The sequence below is a fragment of the Girardinichthys multiradiatus genome, chromosome 12 (assembly GCF_021462225.1).
Source record: "Girardinichthys multiradiatus isolate DD_20200921_A chromosome 12, DD_fGirMul_XY1, whole genome shotgun sequence".
In the NCBI taxonomy this organism is placed as follows: domain Eukaryota; kingdom Metazoa; phylum Chordata; class Actinopteri; order Cyprinodontiformes; family Goodeidae; genus Girardinichthys; species Girardinichthys multiradiatus.
In genome coordinates this window covers 31730588-31748788 of record NC_061805.1, presented here as the reverse complement: position 1 = coordinate 31748788, position 18201 = coordinate 31730588, and the positions used below count along the sequence as shown (strand labels likewise).

At 38.9% G+C, this 18201-nt stretch overlaps 1 protein-coding gene across 1 annotated transcript in view; it reads left to right on the top strand.

Moving 5' to 3' along the window:
* osbp2b (oxysterol binding protein 2b) overlaps window positions 1-18201 on the top strand; it is an 80388-nt gene that overhangs the window by 36850 nt on the left and 25337 nt on the right. The window lies entirely within an intron of this gene.

Below are 18201 nucleotides of genomic sequence, written 5' to 3'. Positions count from 1 at the left end.
ATATATATATAGAGGGCTAAATATATATATTTACATACATATATATATATATATATATATAAAATTCCAATTGTAATTTATTTTAGTGTTGTGAAGCACTTTGTGAGCTGTGTCTTGAGAGGTGCTATATAAATTAAATTTTACTTACTTACTTACTTACTTGCTTAGACTTCATTGTAAACTGAAACAGGGCCTTATATTTTTGCGTCCAGGAACCTTTTCTTTATATACTGTAGTAGGGTGTATGATAATAATGACAAATTAATTGTATTTTTCCTCATTTCAAGAGAAATATTGCTCTGGACAACCCATTGACTTAATGATACAAGATTCTACTGAGAACAAATCAATGTTACCCTACCGCTAATGGATGCCAAGGAACATTCTTTGATTTGTATTTCATGTTGTTTATATGTTTTTATGTATATGTACTATATGTTGTTACCTTGGGTAAGACAATAAAATATTTCAAGTTCAATAATATTTTTTGTGCAAACCCAACTAATTTGTTAAGCCTTTCTTCCCCTCTCCCACTTTTTCTAAATGCTTTCTTGCTTGTGGTAGAGATGAACAGCTGTGATCTCAAGCCTCATACAGTTTGCACACTTGGTTGTTCTTAATTTGGTGGAAAATAAAAATAAAAAACAATGTGACATCAGCTAAAGGCTTCAAAATTACAGTTTTGAAGCCACCTAAATGAAAATACTTAATAGATCCATTGAAAGGCAGATAATAAAGTTTGTGAATATACATATACATCAGATATACCATGTACACTAGATACAGTTTGGGTAATCATATACTTAAGTGATCGGACCTTAGGAGGTAGAAACATCTATTAATTGATGGTAAACTAATAGACAATGCAGGTCAAAGACATGTTCAATCCTCATAAAGTAACTGATGATCTCTGCCTAGAACTAATGTCTTGTGTATTTTCTGCAACCCTCAAATAAATGTACTGAATTGCTTTGCTTGCTGGGGCAACATTGGTAAAGAGCACAGTTATATTGTAATTTGGCAGTGATTTTGGAGCAACAACCTTCATGCACTCTGACCTTGACGGCAGGGTGAGCTGTATTGCAGCTGTTGGCATGTTTCGTTGATCCATCAATCCATCAATGCGTCATGATCAGCATTAAACATAAATTCAAACATGGTGACACTGCAGTAAGATGTTGTCCAGTAGCATAAAGAGGCAATTTATGGAGGTTTGTTTTGTTTGACCTTCCTCCATCCCTATTCTGACTTCATATTTTCCTTATTTATAGCTGCTTTAGAACTTCCTACTAGTTTAACCAACATATTTGTTAGTCATCCTTTGCCATTTTCCTTTCTTAAGATTGTTCTGCTGTGCTGTTAAGGTATATGGAGGTGAGAGAGAAAAAGGAACGTGTTCCGGTTTTGGTTGTAGATGATTGCTGGCTGCTGAGTCCTGTCTCCTCTTACCTCCCCCCGCCTCCCTCCATTCATCCTCAAGCTGCACAGCACTCAGAAAAGCATGTGAAGGAGAATTGTAAATGTGCTGAGCTTTGTGATTGAGCATATGCAGATTGTGTGCGTCTGTCTCTAAAAGGCAGGCAATGCAGTTTGGACCAAGGACTTATATGGGATGTGTGCATCTGACCCCACCTCTGTGTACGTGATTCAGTATGAGTTGGATTGTGTGCATGCTGTAATGCTGGTTAAGGAAAGTCATTGCCTCAGCCCTCCCTTAGCTGTGATTACGTAGTGGCACAGGGGCAGCGTTGCATCTCAGGGAGCGTGGAGTTGGATCAGGCCTGCAGAAAAGGGGATGAAGGGCCGAAGCTGCTGGGAGCCCAGGACGATCCGCTCCCTCTGCAACTCAGGCTGTCTGAGTAAACTCAACCGGGGTCAGTATGGTGACAGCTCCAGGGTTGTAGCTAAAGGTGCAGCTCCGGAGCTGTCATAATCCTCTCCATGTGTCTGAAGACAGGTTTCTTCTTGGTATATCTTTCTTTCACTAATGGCAATCTGTCACTCTTCCATCCAGCTCCCTGTCAACCACGGATGCTGACATTTCTGCAGCATCCTCTAACAATGCAGTGCCTCACTCTGTGAAAAGAGCAGAGTATCTCCTCTCTTTCACTCTGCACTGCATGCTCTGTACCGTGTTTATTAGTTTCTCTTACTCATGTTCATTTCTGCTCACTTTCTTGCCTTCACTCCACCTAACATATGCGTATGGATGAGCTGGAGTGTGACAGGTGTCAATGTGTTGTGTTTGCAGTATTCATCTGTGTGCACTCGTTCTTAACGTTGACTTGATTACGGCATCAGCAACTGTGACAGGGCATAGCCTTTTATCTCAGGGTCCTAGAACCTGTTCTTTATTTCCTGTAGTAGAATATTTGATAATTACACGGGATTAAGTGTTTTTTGCTCCATCCATTCAAAAGAAATACTGTTTTGGGCACATTTACTTAATAATGCAGGATATTACCGAGAACAAAACAATGTTACTTTACCACCCGTGGTGAGCGAAGAGCGTTCCTTATTTGTGTTTTAAGTTTCTTTTAATGTTGTTCCATATGTTGCTACCTTTGCAAGAATGATGAATTATGTGTTTGATCAAAATTTTTTCTCCATGACTGTAGTCATTTCTTGCTAGTAGTAGAGTTAAACAGCTGTGATCTTAAGCCTCAGACTCACAGTTTGCTTACTTGGCTGTTTTGATGGGAACTGTTGGAGCTGTTACAAGAGAAAATATGGCAACAGAGTTTAGTGCAAAGATTTGAGCTTTAGGTTGGAGATATTATCACTCGCTTAGTTTCAATTTGTTGGAGCTCAATGTTCCGACAAATTGCAGTTTATTCTTTCATCTTTACGTTTTGTCAAATTGCAGCCAGAAAGTTCAGTGTATTTTTTTAATTATTATTTTATGCAATAGACCAATGCAAAGTAGGGCATAATAGTGCATAAGTATAACATTTAAAATGTGTGATTTTCTAAATTGTTTACTAAAACTATCTGGTACTTGTTGCATGCATTTGTATTCAGTCCCCTTTACTCTTATACCCCTTTATAAAATTCAGTACAACCAATTGCCTTCAAAAACCTCTTCATTTGTAAATAAAGATCACAATGTGTGCAATCTCATCACAGTATAACTAGCTGTTCTGTAAAGGCGTTAAAGGTTTGAGAACATAAGCGGAGAGAATGATCAACTATTTCTCTCTAGATGTGCAAAGTTGGTGTACAGACACTAAAAGAATATCTATTGCTAATCATAAACATTAGAAAGTATTTAACCATATCGACATTACCGTGTGTGGTTGCAAAATAAAGTAAAACAAAATAAAATCAAAGTCACAAATCAAAGTGACTTGAGTCGAGTTTCATAGACTTATTTATTTAGCTTCAAAATTTAAAATGGAAAACTAATCAGTGTAATCAATAACAGTAATTTTAAATTTTGTTTGTAAAGTCTGTTACCTACATAGATCACTTCCTACAGTTCTTGTACAACTGATGGTACTATGACAACCAACAGTACTTCAAATGGTAAAAACCTATAAGAGTTTGTTTATCAAACTGAAACTCAACAATAGTTAAACATCCTGAAACATACCTATACAGTTCTTTATTTGACTTACAGACAATCCAGCTTACATTCACCAATAAACTGTGCAGCGTCTTACCCGAAGACACTTGGACATGTGGCGAGGGAATTTGAACTTGCAACTTCCCAATTGTTGGATGACAGCTGCTCTCCACCCAGCCACAGTGCTCAACAAGTCCTTACTGAAGTACTAATGTGTTCCTGCTCAAGAGGAAACAAATAAAACATTGTCAGTGTGCTCAAACAAACATAACTCTAACTTGGATAGTTGAGAGCACAAGGTCAGGCTTAGCGCTGAGACCGACACGCGCAGTATCCATCAGTAAACTTTCAATCTTAACTAACATACCTGGAGAATTAATTAACATAAATACTTCAATGTAGAGGTGAATGTACTGCTGCTCTTTAAAAACTGTAGCCACTTTTCAGACTTGATGGGAACCTCCATTGCTCGTTCTTTGCACTGCCACTTGGACAGTTATCAAGATGGATCTCGTAAAAATTTAGAGGTTTCTACATTGATCTTTCAAAATCAGTCGGGATCATCAGTTTAAATAACTTTTGAGATTTTTTCAGCAACTTGAACATTTGCCTGAAAAAAACCAATAAGCTTTTGAAATAATTTTCCTTTCGATGACTTGTCACCGGAGTGACAATTACATCTTTCTGTGAACTAATCCGTTGTCAAAATCTGGCTACAAAAGCCACTTCTAACATTGGAAACAGAACATTGAAAGGTTGCTCTTATCAAAGTAGCGGCAGTCGTGTAACTTTGTGTTGTCAGGTCTTTTTCCCTTCTAATAAAAAAAATTTGCCATTTCCTTTTGGTTGATTCCTTGTCCCTTGTCTCCCCTTGAAAAAGGTTTGATAGGTTTAGCGAACTGTTCAAAAAAACTGTAACACCACATTACTGTTCAGTTCTTTTACTTTTTTCACCAGTCTAGTGGCACCTCAGACCGGGTTGCTGCCCCCGACAAGTTAGTTGTACAAATTGCTGTTCTACTTCAAATCAGTGTGTTTTGGCCCAATTTATCCTCCACTTCAGAAGTATTCCCACATTTGGCCAGTGAGGGGTGTTAAATTAGCCCCTTAGAGATAATAGTTTGCTGATAATCACACAACCACAAACAGGCTCCTTACAGATGACCTCATTCAAATGAGTTGATCCAGCAAGATGATGGGAATGAGTGTGTTGGGATTCTGAAGCCGAACTGGGAAGGCCTATAACTTAGCAACACTGCCATGAGCGTACTCATCATATAGATGTCACAGAGTGGATGGTCATCTGAGCAGCTACCAGGTCTGCAGATGTTTCTGTAACATCAAAGATGCATTCAGTCACTTACGCCATTTTTATTGACTATTTTTACTACAACTTTGTATAGGTTTTTCTGTGTGGGAAAACAACCCGATAGGAGAGTAGAATAAGAGAATAAATAATGTAGGACTTTACAAAGCTCAGCATCAGTGGACATACACTATACTACCCAAAGTATTGGGTCATACCACCAAATTTATTGTCGTGTTGCAATCACTTCCATGGCTGCACGTGTAGAAAGTTGGGTGTGCAGAAACCTGTCTGACCTGCACAGAGTCCTGACCTCAACCTTCTTGAACACATGTGGAATGAATTGGAGTTGAGGCTTTAATTCGGGTTTTCTCATCTAAGTATGGAGACACTCCTAAACCTTATGGAAGATGTTTACTGAACAGTTAAAGTTGCTATTGCTGGAAATGAATCTTAGTGCATCTACGCATGTATTTAGCTCTGCCTGGAAGTGTTTAGATCACTGCAGATAAATGTTGATGCCAGGTGTAAATAGGGCCTTTCATCTAAAAACAGTTAAAGCTTTGTTGTTACTTCCAGAGATGCATCAGAGGCGCAGCAGAAGTGGGTCAACGTGGACCAGATGGAATGCATTGTTTTTCTGCTCATCAGGAATTCATATTTAGCATGTTAATAATAGATTCAGCCTGTTGGATGGAGTCTTGCTCCAGTAGATGCACACACCAGACGGAGATATAGAGCCATAGACACTAAAGGTCCCAGAGAGTATAGGGTGTATTGACATGACGAATGACAAAGAAAGGAGTTAGGAAAATGTGGATTTATCACAACTGATTGTCATCAGATTATTATATTGTACAGCCCCAGTGTAGAAAACTTGTAGATCACAGATTGAAAGTATTATCTGAAAGGCTACATTGGGATAGGAAAGTTAAAATATTTGACAAATGACAAGTTTGTATTATGCTACATAAATATTATATTTTTTCCCCTAAAACCAATGTTCAGATCTACAGAGATCTGTAGTGATACCTATTAAACTTTGGCACTTATTGTCACAACCACAAATATGTGTACTTTCCACTGCATTTATCTATTGATAGTTTTTTCAGGAAAATATTTTTTTACATATAAATTATGTTGATGCACTTTTAAAGCACAACGTATTGGATAAACAATTTGTTTTTAAATTTCAGTTTATCTACCCTTCCACTTAAAAACTATGCATTATGTCTCTGAATAAAAAAATTACATCAAATGTGACAAGCTACACAAACAATATAGATATTCCAGCGTAATTGGATTTAGATCTGTATTAGCAATTTAAACTTAAAATCCTAACATAGGACATGACTTTTCCTGTAAAAAATATTTATCTGTTTAAGTTTTAACAGTGTAATGTACATTTGTAATGTAGAATCATCTTTTTATGCAATAGCCGCTGCAGATCTTTCGGGTTATGTCTTTACCTGCTTGCACATCTAGAGACTAAGATTTTTGCCTATTCTTTTCAAAGCATCTGTAAACATCATCCATCAATCCATTGTTTTTTGCTAATGTGTTTTTTGCTGATTCTGTGGAATCCCAAGGTGTCCACGGGTCTACTCCATGCTCCCCACCAGATTACCAAGCTCCTCACCCTAGTGAGCCTATGGAGGAAGGTTTATTTCAGCCACTTGCAACCAGGATCAGGATCTATTTTCATGTTTTGCCACTAATTCACAAATAGATTTAGGTTTGATCAAATCATTTTTGTTGTTGCTCTGCCAGAATGTTTAGGGTTGTGGTCCTGCTGGAAGACCACGTCTCATTGTGCGAATGGTGTGTTCAGTGTGATGAGGAGTATTAGTTATACACTACACATTGCATTTTGCATATAGGTTTAAGTTTAGTCTCAGCTATCTACAACACCTTCTTCCTTCTTCCACATGTTTTCTGTGTCCCTTACATGGCTCCAGCAAACTGCAAACAGGACTTCCTACCAGTGGCGATTGCTCTAAGACTGCAAGGGAAGCTCAGCTTCCCCTAAAATGTCAAAAAATAAGTGATCAAATATATAGTGTCGTGTGTACATGTCATTGACTAAATATGCACTACAACGCACTCAACGTTTGTTCAGAATCAGCTTCTTATCACTGGTAACGACACGGCTTTCCTCTCACTCATTCCCGCAGCTTCACAGTGCTTTAAACAGTGAGTTCAATAGCAAAGCAAAAATGCTGGGCTTTGTACCGTCCATCAGACGCTGAGCGTCTCTGGGGGTCTATGGGGCAGCCTCGGCTGCAGCGAAACGAGACGAGTCATTGGATAAATGCTGGGCTTTGTCCCGCCCATCGGACGCTCAGCGTCTCTGGGGGTCTATGGGGCAGCCTCGGCTGCAGCGAAACGAGACGAGTCATTGGATAAATGCTGGGCTTTGTCCCGCCCATCGGACGCTCAGTGTCTCTGGGGGTCTATGGGGCAGCCTCGGCTGCAGCGAAACGAGACGAGTCATTGGATAAATGCTGGGCTTTGTCCCGCCAATCGGACGCTCAGCGTCTCTGGGGGTCTATGGGGCAGTGGGCTGGCCTGGATGCTCGGCTTCTGCATGATGATCTGTCTGAGGCTGAATCCATTTTTGATTGACAGCGAAATGAGCGAATCAGCGATCTTGAAATTGAGCTTCCCCTTCTTGAAAGACCAGCATCTGCCACTGCTTCCTACAGATACTGAAAATTTGTCCACAGAGTTCTTTAGATGCTTAACAAAAGTACTAAGACTTGCTCCAAAGTTCTCCAAAGTAAGACATTTTCATTGCTGTATTATTCTGACATTACTACCAAAATATGTCGAGATGCTCACTTAGTATTCTCAGGGTTTAGAGCAACTCATGACCTTACCTTTCTGTATGAGCACTGCAGTAAGCCAAAGTTATTCAAAGTTTGACCCAAAACGAATTCAGCATAGCAGTGTATAAACAACGACCCATGAGTCAGACTGTTCTCTCTTTTTGTCTATTACAGCACATGCTGCTGAATTAAAACTCATTGCTTACTTGCTGCAGTGGATGTTAATCTTCTCATTTGTTTGGGTCTTTCTGTGTGTGTTGGATTAGATACGCTGCCAGAGCTGATTCGCTGAAACTTTGGGGACAGTGATAAGTTGCACTGTGCTTTTTCTCATTTGCTTCTGGAGAATCGAGAACCATATTACTGGATTAAACCATATGTCTCCTCAGTTTGTCTCCTTCTTATGTATCTCAGGGGAGGTATGGAGTCAGTTAGCAATTATAGGCACAGGATTACACTTCCATCTCCTGGGAAGCATCCCTGTTCATCCTCTACTGCTTCCAACCTGCTTTTCATTTTTCCACTTTACTTATACATACTCTATTATTCTTCCTGTCTTTGCTCTCTGTGTTTGAAATATTACTATATATGGTATTTCCTTAAAATCCTTGTAAAATGACTGTCTTTGCATTCATTTAAAGGTATTTGTGGGCTAAAACTTGACAAAGTATGTGGTTGTTTCTGTTTGGTGTTACTACTTGTAAAACACTTTGGCCGTTATTCACGAAAGAACTTTGTGTCTTTCGCAAATGCAACAAGTAGCGATTCAGTACATGTTTAATGTAGAAATGTGGGCCTAATGAAAAGTATGTTTAATACCAGTTTACCTGTTGTTTACTTTCAAAGGTACTTTTATTTTGACAAACGCACCTAATCGGAACGCATATTCAAATTTATTGAATATAACTGTATATATTTATCTTGCAAATACTTAGTGTCAAGTTTTGTAAAAAAATGCAATAACAGTTCAACATAAATGCTCTTTACATCATCCACCTTTTTACATTCTGAAACTGCAAGTTGATAATATGATGGTTTTCTAGTCTTGAAGAACCAAATTTGAATGGGTTTATTAAGCTTAAAATCACTCTTAAAATGTTAATTCAATTAGACATACAATTAGTTTTTAAGTAAACTATTTTGTAGCAAATTGGATATTCTTAAAGGGTTAAAACTGTCTAGAGTTAGTTAAACTGCATAATGTCATAAAGAATAGATTTGGGAAATTGTATCGGCTTCTCATTCCAAAAGAAGTAGCTGTTTTCCAAATGTTAGAATTTTGGAAGCAAATAAAATTGGTGCCATCACCTAATGACCACCAGCAGTTAATTTAAAAGTACTTTAAGAACCTTAAGTTCTTATCACATCTCACAGTGGAAGACTTTGTCCACCATTTTCAATCTATGAAATGTGCAAAATTGATTCTCATTTATTTCCAAATTATCACGTGACGTAAGCTCACACCTTCCTGGGAATGTTTAAGATGGTGTTGCTGCTGAAACTATCAGTTTTAACTAAACTAAACATTAGATTGTGTTTAAAAGGGGAATACGGGACCTTTGTCTCTCCTTAAATTATGTACAGTTTTAAAAAGCAAAGGGGCAATATCTGCCTCATGTGTCTGTGTACTCTTTGTCCTCATTTTTCTGCCAACAGGGTGATGTGTTGTCAGCTGGAGGCCTGGCTCCAATGATCTGACAGCCTGTCCTCTGGGACTAGCAAAGAGACAAAACTTGACAGTGAGATAGCAGACTGCTCTTCACCTAATTACATTCTCCTGCTCCCTCTTACCCTGTTCTCTTTATTACCCATATTCAGACGTTTTGTAGTAAAAGTACAGGTCCTTCTCAAAATATTAGCATATTGTGATAAAGTTCATTATTTTCCATAATGTAATGATGAAAATTTAACATTCATATATTTTAGATTCATTGCACACTAACTGAAATATTTCAGGTCTTTTATTGTCTTAATACGGATGATTTTGGCATACAGCTCATGAAAACCCAAAATTCCTATCTCACAAAATTAGCATATTTCATCCGACCAATAAAAGAAAAGTGTTTTTAATACAAAACACATCAACCTTCAAATAATCATGTACAGTTATGCACTCAATACTTGGTCGGGAATCCTTTGGCAGAAATGACTGCTTCAATGCGGCATGGCATGGAGGCAATCAGCCTGTGGCACTGCTGAGGTCTTATGGAGGCCCAGGATGCTTCGATAGCGGCCTTTAGCTCATCCAGAGTGTTGGGTCTTGAGTCTCTCAACGTTCTCTTCACAATATCCCACAGATTCTCTATGGGGTTCAGGTCAGGAGAGTTGGCAGGCCAATTGAGCACAGTGATACCATGGTCAGTAAACCATTTACCAGTGGTTTTGACACTGTGAGCAGGTGCCAGGTCGTGCTGAAAAATGAAATCTTCATCTCCATAAAGCTTTTCAGCAGATGGAAGCATGAAGTGCTCCAAAATCTCCTGATAGCTAGCTGCATTGACCCTGCCCTTGATAATACACAGTGGACCAACACCAGCAGCTGACACGGCACCCCAGACCATCACTGACTGTGGGTACTTGACACTGGACTTCTGGCATTTTGGCATTTCCTTCTCCCCAGTCTTCCTCCAGACTCTGGCACCTTGATTTCCGAATGACATGCAGAATTTTCTTTCATCCGAAAAAAGTACTTTGGACCACAGAGCAACAGTCCAGTGCTGCTTCTCTGTAGCCCAGGTCAGGCGCTTCTGCCGCTGTTTCTGCTTCAAAAGTGGCTTGACCTGGGGAATGCGGCACCTTTAGCCCATTTCCTGCACACGCCTGTGCACGGTGGCTCTGGATGTTTCTACTCCAGACTCAGTCCACTGCTTCCGCAGGTCCCCCAAGGTCTGGAATCGGCCCTTCTCCACAATCTTCCTCAGGGTCCGGTCACCTCTTCTCGTTGTGCAGCGTTTTCTGCCACACTTTTTCCTTCCCACAGACTTCCCACTGAGGTGCCTTGATACAGCACTCTGGGAACAGCCTATTCGTTCAGAAATTTCTTTCTGTGTCTTACCCTCTTGCTTGAGGGTGTCAATAGTGGCCTTCTGGACAGCAGTCAGGTCGGCAGTCTTACCCATGATTGGGGTTTTGAGTGATGAACCAGGCTGGGAGTTTTAAAGGCCTCAGGAATCTTTTGCAGGTGTTTAGAGTTAACTCGTTGATTCAGATGATTAGGTTCATAGCTCGTTTAGAGACCCTTTTAATGATATGCTAATTTTGTGAGATAGGAATTTTGGGTTTTCATGAGCTGTATGCCAAAATCATCCGTATTAAGACAATAAAAGACCTGAAATATTTCAGTTAGTGTGCAATGAATCTAAAATATATGAATGTTAAATTTTCATCATTACATTATGGAAAATAATTAACTTTATCACAATATGCTAATATTTTGAGAAGGACCTGTACAGGGGGCTAATAGGGAAGGACCAAGTGTAAGTTGCAGAAAGGATTTATCCTCTGAAATGTGTTGGATTTGTTGCAGTGTGCTGTGAAAATAGAATTGTAATTATTAATAACTTGCAATTATTCTGTTTACATGTTCTTGCCTGAGGTTTTCACAACTATGAAAATACAACAGGCTACTATGTCTTATAAAAATGGTCATAATTAATTAGATCCTGTAGTTTTATTCGTTAGCTTTCATCTAATGATTTTACCAAGATGTTATTAACTTTTAGTTTTTAGTCAGTTATTAATAACTTTTTGAGTCAACCAGCTTTTGCAAAGTAGAGGGGCTATTTAAACGGAACTGACCTGGCCAAACATAAACAATATGTACATCTATTTTTTTGCCATATGCTTTCTAAATAAAAATGGCACAATTTAGAAATGTAATGTCTGCTGCAGCGTGCAGGAGAGCAAAAAGGTGGATTCATTGATAGTGTTTAAACTTTATGAACTGTTAAAAAGTGCAGTGTTTTTATCAGTGCCATCAAACTGCTTCATATAGCTGAATTGAGGCAGTTAGGAAGAATATTCTCACACCGAAATTATCTGAAATTATTGACCTATAATTATTAATTGCAACAGGATTAAAAATTAACTTGTTGCAAGTTGTTGCACATGCCAGTTTATACTTGTTGGTTCCAATACTTTTGCCACTTGTCAGTGGGGTTTAGTGAGCTCACAATACAATACATGAAAATATGACTATAATGCAGTTTGCAAAATCATCAAAATAATCCACTTTCAACTCAAGAAGAGCAGTTTTATCATATTGCTTCAATGCCAAATTCACTTCAGTAGCTCTTGGTTCATTTCAGAATAACCTTTAAAACTCTTTGTGGTTTGACCTCGCCACACATATCTGACTTCCTCACCATTTCTGACCTGATCTGGTTCCTCATGTAAGAAGACAAAGGCCTTTTTGCTGTTCCCTGAATGACATGAAGGTCTGGGAAGGGTGCTCCCTGTGCGTCTTCTCTCTGGAACAAGCTGCCCCCTGCCTTTATTAAAATACATTCAAAAGTTTGACTTTAATTGTGTTTTATATTCTGTCATGTGCTTTATTGCTGTTAGGCTTGTTAGAGTTATAAAGGGTTCATTCATTATGACTTGAGATATAAATTTTTACCATTAATACCAATTATGTGCATATGCACTATGCATGCAGGTGTGTGTCTATGTGAATGTTGGTTTAAATGGCTTTGATATGTACATAAATCCATACGTGTCTAAATTTATGCATACTATATTACATATTGCTTGTTCTTGAACGTGAATAAAACAAAGGAGATGATTGTAGTTATTAAGAAAAACAAGAATAGGTCAGACACTTTTTCCATCATGGGAGAAGAAGTGGAGGTGGTGGAGGAGTATAAATACCTTGTTGTTCACCTGGACAACAGACTGTGAAGCCATCTACAAGAAGGGACAGAGCAGACTGTACTTCTTGAGGAAGCTTAGGTCCTTTGGTGTTTGCAGCAAGATGCAGCATATCTTCTATAAGTCTGTTGTGGAGAGTGTGATCTCTTCCGCCATCATCTGCTGGGGAAGCAGCATCAGAGGCAGGAACTTAAAAAAAGCTCAACAAACTGATAAAGAAGGCTGTCTCTGTTCTGGGGACTCCTCTGGAACCTCTGGAGATCATTGTACAAAGAAGGATTCTTCATAAAATAAAGAACATTAAGGAGAACCCTGAGCATCCTCTTCATGAGACTGTTGTATAACAACAGAGTGTCTAACCCAGTCAGAGGCTTCTTCAGATCTGCTCTAAAACAAACCGCTACAGGAGATCCTTCCTGCTCACAGCCATCAGCATCTACAACAGCTCTTTGAAGAAACCTGCATAATATGAGCTACAACATTTAATTTCCCTTTGGGATTAATGAAGTATTTTTGAATTGAATTTGAATTTTATGTATTTTATTTCAAAAACATACAGGTTACATGCAACAAAAGGAACTGCACATGCCAGCTGATAAACTAGAAACTGGCTTGCTTATGTGTTGCTATAGAATGTTCTTGGAGGTGCTTGGCTGTACGGGAAGGGGGGAGGTAATGTAACCTTGAGGCATGACCAGTGTGGTAATGGGCTTCTGTCCTTGCCTCTCGACATTGAGTTTGGTATGAGAACCCATCCATCTGCTTGTGTGAAGAAATGCCTTGCAAATTAGAAAGAACCGACGCAGAACAAATAAATAGTCATCATAAATAAACAATTTAGTTACTCAATGTTTGTATAAAAGCTTTTATTTAATTTTTGTGTCAAGTGATTTACTGCTGATGTTCACAGATTTTAAATGGAACTTCCTCTTGAGCATGTAGGCTTGTCGGGTGGTGCTTGATATTTTGTCGATGCTATACATTCAACTGAGTGACCTGAGAGGAAATTGCATAAGAGCTATTTCTGACATTATTCTAAAAAGCTTTAAGTACCACTACATTTTTCGAGGAGCAGGTAGTCAATACTTTAAACCTCAGTTTTTTTCTGTGGAAACAGAAGTTGTCAGAGGTTAAGGTCTATGAGCAAATGCTTTGGTACTCATGTCATTTTATTTTTGAAAGGAAGTACTCCTCGTCTTTACCGAGTGGAACCAAGGTACATTTAAGTAATATAAACAACAAAATGTCTTCATTTGGTATCTTCTCACCTTGCTAGCTTTCCATTACCTAGTTCTTTACTTTGGAGCTTAGTCATTGAATGCACAGTGACGGCCCAGTGTATCGTACAGCTGATTAGCTGTTAGTTGTGATTTCATGTGTTGCACACTAAAAAACAACTGCTGTCAGTGAGTAAAAATACAAGAACAGGTCTTTACTCTGTGGATATAAGAAGGAATCTGTTTGACACAGAGGTTAATTTATCCAGAGGATTTCCTACCTTTTTTATGGGCTCTCCTGTGCGTCCCATTTTCTCTCTCTCAGCAGACGTAAAATGATCTTCACTCAATATGTAATTTCACTCTCTGAAAGTTGAATGTGATGCAGGGCATACAACATAGTATAGCTCAGTTAGTGGTGACTGCTCAGTGAAACTTTTGTCTCTGAACATTTGTCTACAACAAATGTTTTGTTGATTTGTTTTGTTGTTTTTAGTATGGCACACTGGTTGTAAAACCTAGCAGAAACCTAGGATGCTAATCCCTGATTTTAAAAGATTTCCATGTGAGCTGCACATGGAAACTTTCCATACATCCATTGTCTTCCACTTATCTGAGTTTGGGTCGCACTGATAACCGGTCTAGGAAAATCCCGACATCCCTCTACCCAGCAACACTCTTCAGCTCATTCTGGGTGATCACAAGGTGTTCCCAGTCCAGAAGGGAAACGTCCCTGTCTTATCCAAGTCAGCGCTGGAGTCTCCTCCCTGTTGGACGTGCCTAGAAAGGGAGGCGCCCAGGAGGCATCCTGATCAGATGCCCAAACCACTTCAGCTGAGCCCTTTTGGGCTTTACTCTGAGCCTCTCCCCAGATGAGGGAGCTCTTCACCCTATATCCAAGGGTGACCCAGCTAAAGGAGCTCCTTTCAGCTGCTTGTATGTGGAATCTCGTTCTGTTGATCCATATCGACGAGTAAATGAAAAGCTTTGCATTTTTGACTCAGTTCTATGTTCACCAAAGCAGACGGGAGCAGCATCCACATTAAGACATGAAGACAAAGCTCCAATCTGCTGATGTCCTGGTTTACCTAACCATCTCTCTGGAACAAAACATCTGGATAATTGCACTCCTCTGCCTATCAGCCTCAGATTTAGAGGGACTGACCCCCATCCTTGCTGCTTCAAGCTTGGCTGCAAACCGCTTCAGTGCCTGCTAGACGTCTAGACAGTTAAAACATAGTTCCAGCAAAAAAACACCAATCTCCCCAAAGACTTGGGGAGATTGGTGAAATATGGTGAAATATTTGCTTCCTAATAACAACCTGCTTTTATACTTTAAAATATGTATATTGGGAGACTGCAAATAGTAAATCAGTAGCTTCACTGTTTGACTCAGCTTTTCTTCACCAAAACAGACCAGAGAGACATCTGTTCAGAACCAGTAAAAGAGTGTCTCATTTATACTGCATTTATACAATTAAATATTGTTAGGAGGGAGATAATTATGTTTTTGTGGAAGGAAATGTGAAACTATGCTAACTGGCCAGTAAACTTGTAGCTGTTCTATCATGGTCATGCTTCCCTAATTAAAGTCTGATTTTATTATCCTCTCCAACTCTCAGAACACACTAACATTATCACTTGCACTTGAATAGGATCACATTCCCTGCAGATATCTCCTCAATGTACTCAGCCTTCTTTTTTCTGTACCTTTACTTTTACATCAGTGACTGTATTGCAGTCCAGGGTGATTTGATACCTTATCATCTCTTGGCTTGCGACAGGCGGATTCCTGGTCTCATTTTCAAATCCAGGTTTGCTGTTGTTGTTGTTGGAGGTCTGCTGCACAAATCCTAAGCTGAATTGTTTATTTGTGTGTGTTTTTGCTCACGGTCCGGTCTTGTGTGTCACTCTGAAAGTCTGTTTGACAACTTACAGCACCTCAGTGTTTAGAGTGTAGTGTGTGTTTTGTGCTGCTTGTTACTCAGTGAACTCTGGTTACCTTTGGCTGAAAATGGATGCCCAGGAATGCAAACATGGTGAGACATTCTCCTGTTCTCTTCTCTCATTTGTACAGTTTTCTCTCTGTGCATCAGAAACAGTTGGGAATTAAAAAACAACAACTTTGAAAACTATATATACCATTTTCACATTTTGTCACGTTAAAACCATACGCTCAAATGTATTTAAATCTATTTGAGTCTCTGGCTTTAGGTCATAGAGTCGTCCTGCTGGTAGGTGAACCTCCTCCCTAGTCTCAAGTCTTTTTCAGTCTCTAACAGATTTTCTTCCATGACTCCCCTGTAGTTAGCATTATCCATCTTTCCATTAATGTTTGTCCCTGCTGAAGACAAGCATCCCCACATCAAGATGCTGCCATTACCATGTTTCACTTTTGGGATTATGGAAGATTTCAAACTTGATACCAAAATTTAATAAAAAAAACTCAATACCATTATCTATTCCACGGCAAAAATTTTTAATGGCAGCTGGTTATTTTTACTGAAGAGCAGAAAAATATTACTAATTAGTATTACACTATATGACAAGTGTCGCATCCCTGTTTAACACTTAGTAGTAGTGGTAATATCCTTCATAGAAATAAGTGCCTTGGATTCGGTTGAGCAATTGATTGAAAAGCAGATTTCTTTTGAAGTGTATTAATGGATTTGGTCCGTGCAAATGTGTTCAATAGCAGCCCTGTTCAGTGTCTGTGTTCGTAGTATTTTGCATCATCTTTGGTGATAAACTGCAGTCAGCAGGGTAAATTGCTACGGGTTCTGACTAGTGTTTGCTCTAAATATCAGTGTCGGTCGGAGTCCAGTGTTAACATTTAGCCTTTTTTATTATTAGCAACATTAGCAGCTATTTCCTTTACAACTGAGCAGAGGTGTAATGCAGGGGGATGCACTGGTAATTTCACCTCTCCCCCATTTGGTACCCAATGGAGATGTCTGTTGGCGGACATTTTCTGCATTATATTATACCTGCAATAGGCCAAAAGGCATTGTGTGGCGCACAGTGGCTCTGCTTTAGACGTACCTCGAACTGATGTATAAATGTGACAGAGCTATTAGTAAGTTGTAATATTTGAATAGATAACCTTAACTCAGGCCGTCCAGCCTTTTTTTTCATTTGTTCAATATTTTAGATGCATGAGCTTTATTGACCTTTTCAAATTCCTCTCCAACATAAGAGTTTTTATCTTTGCCAGGGTTGTTGTGCTAGCACAGTCTTCTAGATTAAAGAGGGTTACAACATAATGTAATTTTGGATCTGCAGCTACCACATTAGCATAATTGCCACCATCCGGGCAGAGATGTTATACTATTATGTTGTAAATTGGGTTGACATGGGGGATATTCTCTCCTCTGTAAGGTCACAAACAAGCTGCCATGTTCCTAAAGAAAGTGTTGCTGCAATGTAGCATCTCACTATGGATGTAATAACCTCATAACAGGTCTTTTTAGTGTGATAGAGCATATCCTGCATGCAGCTGTGTATGGGATTGCAGTCCAGCCCTTTGCAGATACTCAAGGGTCAGCAATGAGTATTACATGCTGGAGATACTTTGTTTCCTCACTGAAATCCTTTAACTTTCTGATTATAGGAATATTTTTTGGGGTGATGAGTTCCTTGATGTGATTTCTCAGGTTTAGCTATGTAGGCTATCTTCTTTTTTTCAATTTAGAACAATCCTACCAGCCCCATCTTATTTGGGTTAATTGTGCCTTAATAGAACATAAACATACTGTCAATCAGAGATTAGTGGCTGTTTACAATCTGTGGTTTCGAAAAGCTCTGATTTGCCTGTACCAATTTCAACAGATTCCAAATGTCTTCTTTTTTTTTTGTTTTAAGAACTATAATAAATAAAATTTGCATAATTGTGTTTCAAGCCTCGCTGCAATGAATGGCCAATAAATATTTATATTAGAGGCGGAGACAATGTAATATTGTGTGTGTGAAAGTGTTGTTGTATTCAAGGATTTTAGTGATAAAATTCACAATGATGATATTGATTATGTTTGACCCACATTTTCTGACTCTCTTGTTTCTTTACCATTCCATAATGCCACCACCACTCTCTGTGAACTTTAGGATCTTGTCCTCTAAAAAATATGCATCCGGCATGGACATTAAGCGCAGTTACAATCTACCAAACTTTCCAAATATATTATAGTCATGCAGAGTGTGAATGCATGATGCTTGATTATAGTATCCTAAATATTGCATCCAAACAAACCGTTGGATTTGCAATACTGCAATACAAAATTTGATACATTGTGCAGCTCTAAAATATAGAATGCATCCATGACAGACAGAGATCAAAAGCTCAAAAGGATAAGAGCAACTTTGCTGAACTCCAGTAGCCTTCATGCTCTCTACTAAAGTCCTCCAACGGTGAGTTTGACC